Here is a 12,459-nt window from a genome sequence, read left to right as displayed (position 1 = left end):
ACAGGTGAAAACAGACAAATAAATGTAAGGGTTAGGTCCTGAGTTTCTAATGACAGGCGTGAGTGCCGGGCAGTTACGTGTGTCTCCACGCCAGCAGATGGAGTCACAGGTTGGCTGGCACCATCAGAGGCTTCAGGGAACCGTGGAAATCAAGCAGGCGGGCCTGGTCCCACCACCCCAGGGATACCACACTGCAGCCAAACTCACTCAGACTCCTCTGGCTTCCCACTTCTAAACCAATGATCCTGCAGCTCGGGATGTAGCCCAGCGGATAGAGCGCTTGTCTAGCACGCATGAAGCCCTGGGTTCGATACCCAGCACTGTGTAAACCAGACAGAGCGGTGTGCGCCTGTAATCCCAGCACTCAGCAGGGGATGGCTGGGGACCATCCTCAGCTACATTCTGGGTTTGAGAGCAGCCAGGGCTACATGAGACTCTGTGTGTGTGTGTGTGTGTGTGTGTGTGTGTGTGTGTGTGTGTGTGTGTGTGTTCCCTACACAGATGACCATAATAAATAAAAATATAACAAGAGGGCTGGAGAGATGGCTCAGCAGTTAAAAGCAGACTGTTCTTCTAAAGGACCAGGGTTCAATTCCCAGCACCCACATGGCAGCTCACTACTGTCTGTAACTCCAGTTCCAGGGGATCTGACATCTTCACACACACATATATGCAGCCAAAATACCAATGTACATAAAATAAAAATTAAAAAAATATATATAACAAAAAACAAAAACAAAACAAAAATTTTCCTCATGCTCCATCATTGAAACTGGACCCTTCCTTGGAAAATTCCAGTGAACGTCACTAGATCAACTTCAGAGGCCCCGAGGCTGGCCTGGCTTCAGCTCTCAGAGACTTCCTCCTCTGCCCTCACGGTGGGGGGAGGGGCAGGGGTGTCAAAGAAGTCCCCACTAAGAAGCATTCTCTGGACCTGAGCTAGCCTCACAGTGTTCTGTCCCCAAATCAGGCCCCCATAGGGTCTCAGACCCAGGCTCACCAAGGCCCTAAGCTGTCTCCAGCCTGAGCTGCACCTGCCTTGGGCATAGGTCTGCCTGGAAAGACAGCAGACTGCTTCATCCCCTGGGGCCTGAGGTCAGAACCTGCTGAGGCTCCAATTGGTGGAAATCAAATCAAGATTCACTCACTCGGGCTGTCCTCACATGTCCCTGTACAAGGGTAGGGTGTGTAGGGTGTGTGTGTGTGTGTGTGTGTGTGTGTGTGTGTGTGTGTGTGTGTGTGAGTGCTCTCTGTTCTTGCTCATCAGGAGGCAAGGGGTCAGGAGATCTTGGCAGACTGGAGGTGCTTAGCTCAGGGTCCCTGTCTCAGGCAGACACTGCTACCTTCTCAGGCTAAGGTGTGCTCAGCAACCCAGCAGGTAGAAAATGCTCAGGGCCAGGATGTGCAGAGCAGGGGTAGAATCGGCTCAGCAAGCCCCAGGTGAGACCTGAGCCAAGCATGGTGGCCATGCCAGGAAGCCCAGCATCTGGGAGGTAGAAACAAAAGGATCAGGAGTTCGAGGTCACCCTTAGCTACAGAGTGAGTTTGAGGCCAACCTCGGTACAGGAGACTCAGTCTCAAAAACCCAAAGCAATCAAACCAAAAGAAGGCTCCCCTCCTGTCAGGTAAGGTGATTACAGCTGATCAATGAATACTGCACCCGAGGCTTTGCTGTTCTTGGCTTCACGTGGTCCAGGCTGGCCTTGAACTCATTATAGAGGTAAGGCTGACCCTGCACGCCTGACCATGCTGTCTTTGCCTCCTGTGTGGTGCACTTGACAGGCATGCGTCACCTTGCCTGGATTTTTTTTTTTTCTATTATAAAAGTAATGGGTCAGGCATGGTGGCACAGAGACAGAGGCAAGCAGATTTGTTTGTTTGTTTTTTGAGTCAGGGTTTCTCTGTGTAGTTTTGCGTTTTTCCTGGATCTCGCTCTGTAGACAAGGCTGGCCTCGAACTCACAGAGATCCGCCTGGCTCTGCCTCCCAAGTGCTGGGATTAAAGGCATGTGCCACCACTGCCCGAATGCAAGCAGATTTCTTGAGTGCTAGGTCAGCCCGGACAACATAATGAGAGTCTCTCAACAAAACAAAAATAAATTTATAAATTTAATTAGAAATAAAAAATCAGAAATACATCACACAGTTTTGTGTGTGTGTGTGTGTGTGTGTGTGTGTGTGTGTGTGTGTGTGTGTGTGTGTGTGAGAGAGAGAGAGAGAGAGAGAGAGAGAGAGAGAGAGAGAAGACACGTTTATCCCAGGCTGGCCTCAAACTTGCTATGTAGGTAAGGATCACCTTGAACTCCGGATCTTCCTGCCTCCCTCTGAGGAATGGAGGGACCCAGTTTACGTGGTGTTGGAAAGTGAACCCAGGGCCTTGTACTTCTAGACAAGTGCTCTACCCACTAATCCAAAATCCCAGCCCCATAAAAATTTGAATTGCACAAACCAAAATGTCGAAAGAGAAAACCTGAGCTGGCAAGATGGCTCAGCAGATAAGGCGCTTGCTGTCAAGCCGAATGGCCCGAGTGTGATGCCCAGGACCCACAAGATGGAAGGGGAGAAACAACTCCTACAAGTTGTCCTCTGACCTCCACACAAGTCAGTCAGTTTCTCTCTTCCTCTGTCCCTCTCCCCATATCGCACGCACGCACGCACAAACCAAATAAATAAATGTAAACAAAAAATTTTAAAGAAAATAGTTTTTTTAAGGTTAAAACCCCAGCCAGGCATGGTGGTGCAAGCCTTTAGTCCCAGCACTTGGGAGGCAGAAGCAGGTGGATCTCTGTGAGTTCGAAGCCAGCCTGGTCTACAAATCGAGTTCCAGGATAGCCAGAGCTTCACAGTCTTGAAAAACAAAAAACAAGCAAAAAGTTAGAACTCCGATATTAACACCCCAAGTTACTTCCTCCCTGAGAATCATTATTAGCAGCTTGGCAGATGTCCTTTTCAGTCCTCATCCCCACCCTCCAGAAAACAGAGTCTCACCATGGAGCTCTGGACGACCTGGAACTCAGAGATCCATGTGCCTTCACTTCCTGAGTACCAGGTTTAGTGTATGGGAGCCTGCTCGGCCTTTTTAGGTTTTCTGTTTCATTCACAGGCTGGAGAGATGGCTCAGCGGCTAACGGTTCTTGCAGAGGACCCAGGTTCTATTGTTAACAACCACATGGTGGCTTACAACCGTAACTCCAGTCCCAGGGGGTCTAGTCTCTCTTCTGGCATCCACAAGCACCAGGCATGTACATGGTGATCATACACACAGGCCAGCAAAAGCACTCATATACATAAAATAATTTTAAGAATGAAATATAACAAAGTTTCATGTAGCCTAGGCTGGCTTCAAACAAACTATGTATCTGAGGCTGGCCTTGAACTCCTGATCTTCTTGCTTTCACATGCCAAGTGCTGGTATTACAGGCATGTGCCAAAGGGCTGGACTTCCCTTTTAGACTTTTCGCAGTCACATGTAAGCTACGCATTTATCCACATAGTCCCACACATAACGAGATCCAAGACCATGTTTTATCATGCTGCCCGTAATGTTCCACAGCTCCCTTCTCCCCTGATAAGTACAGTGGCATCTCTCCACAGCCGTGCATATGGCTCTGCCTCCTGCTTGGCGGATGCTCTGTGACTCACGCCAGCCGTCATCGTCGGTACTGGGGCTGATCCGTTTCCTGCTGTAGTGAGCTACAGTGAGTTACTTCCAGTTCTCTATAGCCAAGCCTCTCTGCAGGGCAGTCCCCGGAGGATTGGCTGGGCTCAGTATAGAGAGAAACGCCAAACTCCCTTCCAAAAGGCTTCAGCACCTGCACATAGCCCGAGAGGCACAGCCTCCCTTTCGGGCCTAGGATGGGAACTGTGAGCCACCTGGTGAGAATAACAGGGACCAAAGCCTTGGGAAAGAACAGCAAACCCAGTGTCCCCTGACTAGGCCACCCCCCTGAGGAGCCCGGCAGCTGGCCCCGTGGCTGGCTTTTCCCCTGGTCTCCCGGGCTCTGCTGCGGGCTCTTCATCTGGGAAAGAGAAAGTGGTGAGGAGCTTCATTACTGCAGGCCTCAGCAGCTGGGAGTTCCGGAAGAAGAGGAAGTGCCTTGGTGGGAAGGAGAAGGCCTCCACTGGCCTTGCCAGGCTGCTCAGCTACTGGGCAGATATAGGAAGGAAAGGGGAGCCAGCCAACAGATGACCACCCACTTACTTAAGTCCCCATGCCACGTGTGCAACCCACCCCAGGGCTGAGACTGCACCTTGCACCCCCCATGTGTCAGTCTGTCCCCCTGCGAGGCTGAGTCATGCATGAGAGAAGGCCATGCCTCGCTGCCCCCGTAGACACTTTCTAGGAACCAGTGGTGCCGGGTACCACAAGGCCAACGCGCACTACAGGGAGGTGGGCATGAGGCACACTTGAATAGAGCCAGTCTCTCAGGGTTGCTCTCTCTTTGAGCTCCTTGCTGCCCTATGGAGCTGTGTGAGATCATCCCACAGAGGCTTACTTCCTGCCTGGGGAACCACATGGCCTCCTCACCCAAGGACTCACTTCCGGTTGCTGCCAGCTCCACGGCCCAGGAAGCCAGGAGTGCCAGCTCTGGGACCCAGCCTAGCCCAGGGGGGTTCTCTGCCTGGCCACACAATCTTTCAATCACACCACATTGGTACTTCTCCACCAGCCCTGCCCTAAGGACCCCCTTGGGGAGTAGTATCAGATATACCCAGAAGTGGGAACCTACCACACAGCTGTAAGCCTAGGATCAGCTCAGTGGCTGAAGGGTCTACTCCTTCCTCTCGGTCCACACCTCTCCACCCCGCCGGGATTAAGCCCAGAGCCTTCCTTCCATGTATTAGGCAAATGCCGCCAATGAGCCATATCTCCAGCCCCATTCCCGCCCCCAAAGCTCTCTTCCTAACCACTCTACCCTCTATGGTTCGACTCTTTGGTTCCTATCTTGGTTTTGTTTCGTTTCGTTCTTGAGATTGGTTTCACCTAGTCCAGGCTAGTTTTGAACTCCTGATCCTTACCTCCCCGCCCTATTGAGTGCTGAGGTTACAAGCGTGCTTAGTTTACGCAACGCTGGGGGTGGGACCCAGGGCTTCAGGCACACTAGGCCAGCACTACCCACTGAGCTACGTCCCCAGATCACTTCTTTTCCTTTTCCGGTTCTGATAGGTGATCAGTCAGCCACCGACCTGGATTCAAGTGAACGCATGTCTCCTTCACATCGTAGCAAACCCCTGCTTCTCCTTACCCACCAGAACCCTGGGCTCTTGGGACCTGGGTAACTGGGCAGGGAAATCCACCTACAGGAACTACCCAGAGGAAGGAATCAGGTCAAGGAACTGAAGTAGGTTTCCAGTTTCTGGGAGGAGATAGGGGCTCACTAAAAGGGGCATTTTTAAGAGCCAGACCTGCTTATCTGGCCTGAGCTTCCTCTCTTCCGCTGTCCCTATCAGCCCCCCCCCCCCCCCCCGGGGACTTGGTTTGAGCCAGCTGGACACGGAGCAGGACCCCAACAGCGCTCCATAAATACTCCCAATCGCTTCATGAATGGCAAAGACCAGGTTAAAAGGGCAAAGGCGCAGCTCCTCGTGAGCCCAGAGGGAGCTCTGGCCCAGGGCTGCCACGTCAGATGCAAATGTCACACCAGCTGTTTCTGTTTGCTTTCGTTCGACAGTGCCTCTGAAGAAGACAGCGCGGCCCTGAGACGGACATTCCACTGGTCACTGCTGGCCACCTCGGGAGGCACTGACCAGAGCGGCAACAGCAGCATGGAGTCCCCTTTCTCCTTCCCTGCAGAACTGGGGAGGGAGCACTCTGGAAATGGTGACACTGAGACCCCAGATTTCAGTCAAACTGGGTCCCTTTGCCATGGCGTCTCCTCCACCCAGCATGCCCCATTCTGGGTCTGTAAGCCCCGCCCACAGCCTAGGCCCAAAGCCCTCGTCACATAGATGGCAGGTGTGGGCAGCTGCTGGGCCCAACCTCACCCTGAGGACCGGTGGGGTCCACTGAGGCACTCACCTCTACAAGTTCTCAGGGTTTGCTGGCCTTTGTCCCCTGCCTGACAAGACCCTATCTATCCCTGTCTCAAGACAACTTTCCCCTGCTTCCTCGCCACCCAGCACCCCCCTCGGCCTCTGCTTGGGGCAACACATTCTGAGCAGAGTTCACCAGTGGTTTCTGGCTAGGGAAACACTACTGGTCCCCTCAGGACATTTGGCAATGTGGCTGGAGTTCATTTTGGTGTCACATGTCACATGCTGGCAGCTGGTGGATACAGGTCAAGGATGCTGCTGCACACCTCACCATCAACCACGTCTGGTCTTAAGGGATACATTTTAAAAAAAAATACATAACAACAAAAAAAATTCTGTGGTAGCTGGGGCTGTGGTGATCCCTACCTTGTAATCCCAGCACTTGGGAAATGGACACAAGAGGATTGATACACATTCAAGGCTGGTCTGGGCTATACAGGGAGACCCTGTCTCAAAAATAAATAAAATAATCCCCCCAAATCTATGATAAAGTATATACAAACTTTGCCATTTTAACCATTTTCAAGTATACATCAACTATGTTCATGCTCTGTGACCATCACCATCATCCCACACAGCTCTGTACCCCTGAAACTCCCTCCGCCCAATAATCATTGTTCAGCTTCCCATCATCTAAGGAACACCGGGGATGCCCCGGGAGGTCTTGGGATAGGCCGTGATCTCTGATCTTCGGAACCCTCAGCCTATGCACAGCTCCACAGTCCTCCGCACGTAGATGGCAGATGTGGACAGCTGCTGGGCCCAGCCTCGCCCTGAGGAGCGGTGGAGTCCACTGTGCCCTTCCCTCCTCCGTCCCATGGCAGGCCCCACTGTTTACAGAGATCCCACTCTCTCCTTTCAGTATTCCCCATGCTGGGCCTAATGGCTTGTTTATTGTATGCCTCCCTTCCGGACTGTGCCTCAGTGATCTTCTCCTTTCTCTCTAACCCCAGCTCCCCAGCACCCAGCAAAGGACCTGGCCTCCATTCACTTCTAAAACCAATAAACTTAATCATCCCGAGGATCCCGGGGCAGTAGGTGGAGTCCGAGCTTGTCCGAGGAAGACGGCTCCCAGGCTGGCCCCGGCTCGCACACATCCTCGTACTCCTCAGCAAAGCTCGAGGGTTGCCTCAAGGACAGGAGGGGCTTCTGAAGGACAGCCACCTTCCTGGCTGAGTCTCCCGTACAGGAAAATAGCTTTACAGTGAAAAGAAGGGCAGCTGCCCGCTCAAGGAGGAACCAGGGGTCAATCGAGGAGCCTTCCGCAGGGGCCTGGCCAGACTCCAACCCGTCTGGAGTCCCCTGTCACCCACCCTTCCTCTCTAGCGAACTCCGCTAGAGCGTCACTCTGACCGGCCCTGCCCCAGGTGAGGGCCGTGGCTCTCAAACAGAAAGTGACGTGTCACAATGCCCATGGGGGACACAGTTTATTAAAATTCTTTGTTATAACTATGTTTCTAGTTAAAAGCCCCCAACCAGGTTTACAGGAGGAGTGGGCGAAGACATTGGAGAAATGGAGCCCAAGCGCCCATGGTGTTCACCGGGGTGGGGAGGTGGAGGGAGAGGCAAGGCAGCTAGCTCCCTTCCGTTTCCTCCCTAGCTCCTTCCTCTGCAAGCCACCAAGACCCCTTTGCATTCTTAGGGCCTGCTGTTGTGCCTTGAAGGCCTTCAAGGCCTTGGCAGTGCTGGGCCATCTAGGAACCCTGGTCTGTCATGGGCTCTTGACAGTTATGTACGTACGTACGTACGCACAGACACGGGTTCACCCCAGCAAGGCAGAGCAGTCGCTGGCCAACTAACTACCTCCGCGGTGGCTGGATCACTCAAGGGGTGATGGGAACAAAAGTGTGTCAGCTCGGCCCCTTTCCTCACTCGTCCCGACAGTGCAGACCTAGCCTGGGTTTTCCCAGGTTGACTCTAGTTTTAGGAATCAGTTGGATGTCTGAGTGAGTAGGAGGGCAGCTGCCTGGGGAAGGGCTGGCCCTGGGTCATGACTGCCTCCCCCGAGCCCTTTCCCTGACAGCCCCCTACTGTTTGTAGCTCCTAAGAAGCCTATGGTAGCAGGAGGGCCAGGGATGCCCACCCCATGCTCTTCCACAAGAGGCTCCCCAGGTCCGCTTGCTCGGCCTTCCTGGAACAGCCACATGCCATGGCTTTAGAACCAGGTCTCCTCCGACTGTCTCCTACCCAGTAGACTAGCTAAAAGCATCAGCGGTGTGGACAGGGCCAGCAGGACGGTGAACAAGGAGGGTTATTCTAGAATCCCCGGCCCAGGCCTGGCTATTGCCCGCCTCAAGGCCTTCCAGGTTCTCCTCATGACTTCTGCCCGGCTCTGCTGCTTCCCCCGAGACCTTTCCTTGTGTGGACTCAGCCAAGAAGTAACTACTAGGCTATCACAAGCCATGCCAACGGGGTCTGAGGACAGGCATGTCCAGTGACAGCCAATCCAGCGACATACCTGTCCAGCAGGGATACCTGTCCACCTGCATGGGGGCCTAGCTGGGCTCTTTGAAGGACAGCTGCAAAGGGTTTGGGGTGGGGCTGGAGACGTGGCGAAGTGGTTACAAGCATTTCCTGCTCTTGCAAAAGGACCCGGGTTCAATTCCCATATGGTGGGGCTCACAACCATCTGTAACTCCAGTCCCAGGGTATCCAATGCCCTTTTCTGGTACCTCTGAGCTAGGCACACATGTGGTACAAACACACACACACACACACACACACACACACACACACACACCAAAACTTTTTTCTCCCCTCGCCCCAAGACAGGGTTTCTTGTCTTCATGGCTGTCTTGGAACTCACTCTGTAGGCCAGACCTCAAACTCACAGAGATCCTCCTGCCTCTGCCTCCCAAGTGCTGTGATTAAGGCGTGCACCACCGCCGCTTGGCTAACGGGCAAATTTTTGAAAAGGTTCCAGGGGAACTGGAAGGTCCTTTGAAGGAAGCATTGTATATAGGACAACCACATAAGAAAGGAAGTCCCCTTAGAGCTACTTCTGAGGGATTGAAAGACGGCTCAGTAGTAAAGAACATTAGCTGTTCTTCCACAGGACCCAGTTCAATTCCCAGACTCACATCATGGTTCACAACCATCTTAACTCTAGTCTGAGGGGATCTGATGCTCTCTCCTGGTATCCGAAGGCACCAGGAACGCACGTGATGCAGACACACACACAGGTAAAACACCCATACACCTAAAATCAATAACTCTGAGAAATCACAGCATCGAGTCTCCCACCTCTGCTAGCCCACAGCTGGTGAGCTGGAAAAGGCACTGCCACCCTAGGAAGTGGCGTCTCGGGTCCCCCCTCAATCTTAGCGCTGTGTTCATCCTACTGCACCTAGCATGACTCCAGAGCCTCCATCATACCCCAGCTCACAGAGTCTCTGTCACTCTCTGGGAAGCCATAACCAGCTTAGTGCTGTCACCTCCCCCTGGTCACTCGCTGCCCTTCCCAGGCGTCCCAGCTTGCTGATGTCTTTCCTGGGGTGGAAAGAGCTGCCATCTGTTGCTTTTCTTACTAAAAAATAAAAATTAAAAAAGAAAAACAAACAAACAAAACCCGACAGAGCCAACTTAAGAAAGGAAAGTTTCGTTCCAGGATGCCGTCCATCACGGCAGTGGGAGGGGCGGGCAGCTGCTTACACTGCACCACAGTTCAGGAAGCAGCGATGAACCCTGCTGCTCAGCTGGCTTTCTCCTTTTCACCGAGGTCAGGATCTCAGCCCATGGAATGGCACCTCCTTCATTCAGTGAACCCGAACTAGCGCCTCTCCCCACAGACGTACCCAGAGGTCTGTCTCTTGGGTGAGTCTCGATCTCGTCAAGTTGGCAGTCAATGTGAAGCATCACATGCACACAACACTCCCCGGTGAGGTGGAGGAAAGGAAACAGGTCCTCGGCTCCCCCAGGGTCCATGCGCTGGCCATTGAAGCATGGTGGGAGAGAGGCTGGTGTGACTGGACCTCGGGGAGGGCCCAGCAACTGAGACCGATGCACGTGAGATGCTTATCGGAAGTGGCCCTAAAACGTGTGATTCCGGGGAGGAGTCAAGACGGGGCATGAAGGGAGGTGGGTTTTTGTTATTCTTTTTTTTTTTTTTTTTTTAAATTTATTATATTTCATGTGCATTGGTGTTTTGCCTGCACTGGAGTTACAGACAGTTGTAAGCTGCCATGTAGGTGCTGGGAATTGAACCCTGGTCCTCCGGAAGAACAATCAGTGCTCTTAACCGCTGAGCCACCTCTCCAGCCCCTGTTTTTGTTATTCTTTTAAATTCACTGGAAAGTCCCCCAATAATACCGGATAGCCTCCCACCATTTTTTTAATGTCCCCCAATGTTGGTGTGGAACCCAGCATGCTTGACAAGTGCTTACCACTGAACTACACCCCCAAAGCTATGACCAGCTATTGACAGCAATCTCTACTGACTCTATTTCAGAAGCCTTGGTCTCCGACAACGGCCCTGACATTGTCCCTGTTGTACCATTGTGGGGACCTGTGGCATCTCCTGACACTGTCCCCCTGTACCACTGTGGGGCCTGTGGCATCTCCTGACACTGTCCCACTGTTCTATTATGGGGACCTGTGGCATCTCCTGACACTGTCCCCCTGTACCATTGTGGGGCCTGTAGCATCTCCTTTTGCCCCTTCACCTGACCAGGGGCCAGCACTGTTCTTCTCCACTCTCACCAGGCCCTTGCTTCTTGTCCCATGCTCCCTCTCTCCCCATGTCTCAAAGGACACAGAATGAAAACACCAGGTGATGATTGTGCATGCCTATAAACCCAGCACTTTGGAGGCTGAGGCAGGAGGATTGCCAGTTGGAGACAAGTCTGGGATACACAATATGACCCTGTCTCGAAAATAAAAGAAGCTGGGTTTGGTGGCGCACGCCTTTAATCCCTATACTTGGGAGGCAGAGGCAGGCAGATCTTTGTGAGTTTGAGGCTAGCCTGGTCTACAGAGTGAATTTCAGGACACTCTGACTCAAAAATAAAAAAGAATAAAACCCCTTAGGCTACCTGCACACTACCTTTCCAGCCCAGGTAAGACCCGTTTTTAATGAAACCCTAGTCCACAGACAGGCTGGTAGGCTCAGGACCTGCCTCTTAGTCTCTGCACAACACACCTGCTCGCAAGGCCTCAGCAGGGCCTGCCACTTTCCCCTTGGCTGGTCCCCTCCCCCCTTGAAGGGCCAGGCAAGGCCCACATGTCCCAGCAAGTTTTCCCTGGCTTCCATGACCCTCAAGGTCCCTACAACTGACCAGGCCCCTCCGCGGTGGACTCCCTCAGAGTTTACGTGAGTGCTCAGGAGGGCCAATCTTCAGGGAAGGGTTAAATGCCTGGAGCTCAGCATCCTCCATCACAGCTCTATCTTCCTCCTGCTTGCTGGAAGACCACTGCTGGGATTAAAGAGCAGTTCTGGTCTGGAGACAAGGAGGGTATTCTGTTGGAGAAGAATCAAGCCCTCGGAGCTGAGTAAAACTGCCCAGCCTGCTGAGGCTCGGCCCCAAAGCTCCCTGGCTTGCCCTAGCCTCTGCCCTTCCGCCCTGTATTGCTGCCCTCTGGAACCCACTGCCTCCCGGCTGTGCAGGAGGCTGCTAAGGAGTAAGGAGCCCAGCCCGGCTCCTCCGCTGAGCTCAGCGCCAGCTCCCACCCACTCCTCCTCCCGCCCTTGCTGGGTTATTCTTAGCAAGAGTGACCTCAGAATGCTCCCTCCAAGCAAAAATAACCCCGGAGGAAGTTGGTGGGTATAAATCCCCACTGATATGCATGCAGCTAGCACACGGTGGTGTAGACCCTTGCAGGACAGGTCGCCGCCACCCCCTCACCCCAACCCCAGGGTCTGGTGGGCCGAGGCAGAAACTGTCCCTCTGATGCCCCGGCTGGAACCACCCACAAAGAACAAAGACCTTTGCAGAACGGTCTGGGCTTGTGACCAGGCAGGAACCAGCCTGACACAGCCCCACTTGTCACACTGCAATGTCTTCAGGGGCTGGTGGACGGGGAAACGGCCTTTTCTTTCACCCCCGGGGATACACGCACAGGCCTGATTTCCCATGCTGGTCTCCTCCCCTGCATGGGCACTGGGCAGCCCCACAGGCCCTGGCCCAGGTGCCAGCTCCCTTCCTAAGCCCCTCCTAGCCCCGCAGCTGGCTTCCTGTTTCCTGTTGCCGGAGCTATCTTGGCTCTCACCGTCGTCGCAAAGCTGCCAGCGAAGCACGCCAATGCCTACTCGGAAGCCGGCTCGCTTCCCAGTCCGTGGACCACTCCGGCTCCCCCAGTAATACCTGCATCCCCGAGACCTGCATCAAACCCCTCCCTCAATTATAGTTCCTTTCTTTTTAGTTTTTATTATTATTATTATTATTTTGAGACAGGGTCCCAGACGGCCCAGTCTAGCTTTGAATTTGATTCT

The 12,459-nt window shown here is 53.3% G+C and overlaps 1 protein-coding gene across 5 annotated transcripts in view; it reads right to left on the bottom strand.

The window, feature by feature from the left end:
* The window catches only part of Dnmt3a (DNA methyltransferase 3 alpha), a 110,310-nt gene that overhangs the window by 47,583 nt on the left and 50,268 nt on the right, over nucleotides 1-12,459 (bottom strand). The window lies entirely within an intron of this gene.

The sequence above is a fragment of the Peromyscus maniculatus genome, chromosome 22, assembly GCF_049852395.1.
Source record: "Peromyscus maniculatus bairdii isolate BWxNUB_F1_BW_parent chromosome 22, HU_Pman_BW_mat_3.1, whole genome shotgun sequence".
In the NCBI taxonomy this organism is placed as follows: domain Eukaryota; kingdom Metazoa; phylum Chordata; class Mammalia; order Rodentia; family Cricetidae; genus Peromyscus; species Peromyscus maniculatus.
This window is presented reverse-complemented; position numbering and strand designations above follow the sequence as displayed.